Raw genomic sequence first — 4,029 nt, forward strand, 5'->3', positions numbered from 1 at the left:
TGTAATGTGTGCAGAATGTGGTTTTGCATTGTCTTGTTGAAACATGCATGGGCATTCCTGGAAAAGAAGGCAGCATACTGTGCTCCAAAATTTATTTTCAGCACTTTTCAGCATTAATGGTGCATCACAGAAGTGCAAGTTACATTTGCTAAAAGCACTGACAAAATCCAATACCACGACAGACCCTGGCTTTTGCACCTGTTGCTGGTAACTATCTGGATAATCCTTTTCTTCTTTGGTCCAGAGCACACGGTGTCCATTTCTCCCCCCAAAAAACACCTGAAATACTGATTCATCTGACCACAGTACACGTTTACACTGTGTGATGCTCTATTCCAAATGCCTCAGAGCCCAGAGAAGTCAATGGTGCTTTTGGACACTGTTAACATAGGGCTACATTTTGGCACAGTACAGTTTTAACTGGCATTTGTGGATGCAACTATGTATTGTGGTACTTGACAAAGGTTTGGCAAAGTAATCCCGAGCCCATGTGGTGATATCGCTTATAGATGAATGAGTGTCGCAGTGTCACCTGAGGGATTGGAGATCGCGGTTGTTCAGCTTAGGCTTGCACCCTTGTTATTTATGCACTTAAATTACTCCAGATACCTTGAAGCTGTTAATTTTGTTATGTACTGTTGAAGGTGAAACACAAATGTCTTGCTATCTTTCTTTGAGGAACATTGTTTTTAAACATTACAAGAATTTTCTTATTATTTGTTGGCAAACCGGCGATTCTCTGCCCATCGTTGCTCCTAACTCACTTGACCTTTCTTGGATGCTGCTTTTGTACCAAATCATAATTACAATCACCTGTTGACATCACCTGTTTCATATCACATCATTATTTAACCAGTTTACCTGATTACTAGCCTTAAATTGCTCCTGTTCCAACCTTTTCTGGAATGTTTTGTAGGTCTGAATGACAGGAAAGGATGTATATTCACAAATAATGTGAAGTTAATGCGACAAAACTTGAAATAATTTGTCCATATTATCTGAAATGAAATACAATGTAAATTTAGAAATTGCTACTTTTATTTTTTTAATTTGCGTTTTCCATACTGCCGCAAATATTCTGACTTGGGGGTTGTTAGTGCGACTCTTATTTTGAAAATAGGACAGTCATTAGCTCTGGGGTAGGTCAATGCATCAACATCTTATGTATTTAACTTGTCAAAAATCTAAATTTGGGATATATAGATTATAGATATATTTATTGAATTGATTAAATGTATTCTGTGTATATTTCATACATATACATTTCTGAATGTAAGTATTTAATGCACATTTATGCATTGTGTCATATCACTCAGCTCTTACTGTCTTTTTTATCTGGAGTACAAAGGATGCCAATTAACAATGCTACTGTTTATGCAGAGGTTGATAATACTTATTGATATTCATATAAATAAACCCATCTACTCAATTTGGTCCAGTATTTTTGACAACTTGATTATTTTGTACATGTGTATTTCAGAGTACATCACACTGTGTGAGTATTGAAGACATGAGTTGAGGAAACATAAATATTCATAAATATCCTTGTGCTACATGCATTAGAAGGTTTGCTGAAGACATCAAGCTGTCGTGCAGTGAGGGTTTGTGTCTTTAATAAACTATGACCGTTCGTGTTCATTGAACGGTAAGAATGATTAACAAATCCATATGAAACAGTCCCTTAGTGACGTCGAGTCTTTAGTTTCGGGCTCAGGTGCGTTTTGCACTTACACTACAAGCCTACCGTGCCTGAGCCCAACCGAACCATAGTGTAAGACGTGAGATACCACGAATATTTTGATGTCTTTGACAATTGAAACATGAGCTAAAAACACAGAGACAATCGGCTCCACAACACAGCAGGTGGGAATGCGGGAAAACCAGCTTCATTTACATTTAAAACATCTCCCGAAACCCCTCTGGTCACTCAGCCACTTTTCTCTCAACTCACACAGAATGGTCATTTCAAAATATGAATGTTCTATATTAATCCAAGTCACTTTATCTATCATGCTTGATATCATTTGAAATGTCTCAGTGCGACTGGTACAATAGCCTCATTCCCTCGAAATAGACATAATCAAAACATTAGATATATAACTTCAGGTTTCTGTTGAACCACTACGAAGGGTGTGCCTTTCCCATAAGCAGAAACTCTTTCACTAAATGCAAATTCATTTTGTTATTCAACACACCCCTTTCCTCGAAGAGATTCTTGTACTGACTAAAGGGAACGTTTCTAAATGTTTCTGTAATGAAATCATCCCTAGCGTGGGGTATTAGAGCTGCACGCTGTGTATATTTTGAAGTCAGGTATGCATCTTTTAACCTTGGATTTATCTTTGAGAATTTGATGTCTTGTATTGATCGTTTATTAATTGACTGAATGAATTGGCATAATACACATTAAGTCCATAACACCACAAGCCACTGTATAGGTTAGTAACGGACTAAAACACTATAGACGGAGCAGCGTGGTACGCTATACGATGTTCTTAGAGCTCCCACCTACACATTGGCATTAATTCATGTATACTTAGACTGTAAAAGGCTCTCTAAGGGGATAGACCTTCATCTCTAAACTTATAAAACTATTTGAATCGTATAGTGATTACTCAAAGTTATTAATAGTTTAAGTAAATCAGTCTGCTTGATTCTATAGCAATGATCATAGAAGGACTAAGTAGCTTTGTTTGATTTAGTTGATAGCAGATCTATGGGGACCGCACAAAAAATATCCTAATCTGAGTAAGCAGGGTTCTGCCTTTTTAGGATAGTGGTTAATCGCCACTGTTTAGTGACCAAGACTGGCATGCTTGTGCTTAAGAGATTGTATACTCGGCTGGTACAAGACTCAGGATGTTATACGAATCCGAATGAACGAGAATAATATACAACAACGAACCAAAGAGAATATTCAATCATAATCTAAAGTAATATTAAAAGAAACAAAATAATCTTACGGATGAAGTATAAATGGAGTCAGATAAACTGAGGATAAATATATTAATATTCTAAACCACCTCATACTAAAATTGGAGTCAGATATGAGTTAAATTTAAAGTAAATCAGCATTGTTCACTGGAAGGACCGAACATGCACTGAACCTTCATCCAGTAGACACTGTCATTGGAATAACTGGCTGGACCTTACAATAGTATAGTGTGAGTGCGCCCTAAATTGTACAAATTCATACGAATTAGCCACGAAATCAAAACGTTACAAATTGCCATGAGATAGCATTGACAATTCCTCAAAAATTGGCATTTTCAACAGGGTATAATAAATGATATGATGGGTATTTTGACCTAAAAATTCACATTCCGGGGACACAAAAAGGCTTATTTTACATCTTGTTAAAAGGCCAAAATTTGAAGCTTTTGAAGTCATCATTTCCTTGCCACTCTCAGGTCATTCTGGAGGAGTTTTGGAGGTTTTCTTTGCACAACTCTTACCACAGCATTTCAGTCAGGATGAGCTCTGGACTTAGACTGGACTCATGTTTTAAAATGTTTTCTTCTTCAGTTGTGTTGTGGATTTGCTGCTGCGTTAAGGATCATTGTCTTGCAGGACTCCGCTTTAGCTGTGGAACGGGCAGTGTGTTCACACACACACACACACCTGAAGCTCCAGACCAACACACTGGTCAAACTTCTGCTGATCAGTAGTTTAGGCGTTTGATAGTCGGCAGCTAGCTCTCTGCAACTCTCACATGGTCGCCCACTGAAGCTAAGCAGGGCTGTGACCGGTCAGTACCTGGATGGGAGACCACATGGGAAAGCTAGGTTTCTGCCTGAAGTGGTGTTAGTGAGGCCAGCAGGGGGCGTTCTGTGTGGGTCCTAATGCCCCATTATAGTGACGGGGACTCTATACTGCTCAGTGAGCTCCGTCTTTTGGATAAGACATTAAACTGAGGTCCTGACTCTCTGTGGTCGTTAAAAATCCCAGGAAAAGAGTAGGGGTTTCACCCCGGCATCCTGGCCAAATTTGCCCACTGGTCTCTGTCCATCATGGCCTCATAATCCTCCC

The sequence above is a fragment of the Danio aesculapii genome, chromosome 21 (genome assembly GCF_903798145.1).
Source record: "Danio aesculapii chromosome 21, fDanAes4.1, whole genome shotgun sequence".
Lineage (NCBI taxonomy): Eukaryota > Metazoa > Chordata > Actinopteri > Cypriniformes > Danionidae > Danio > Danio aesculapii.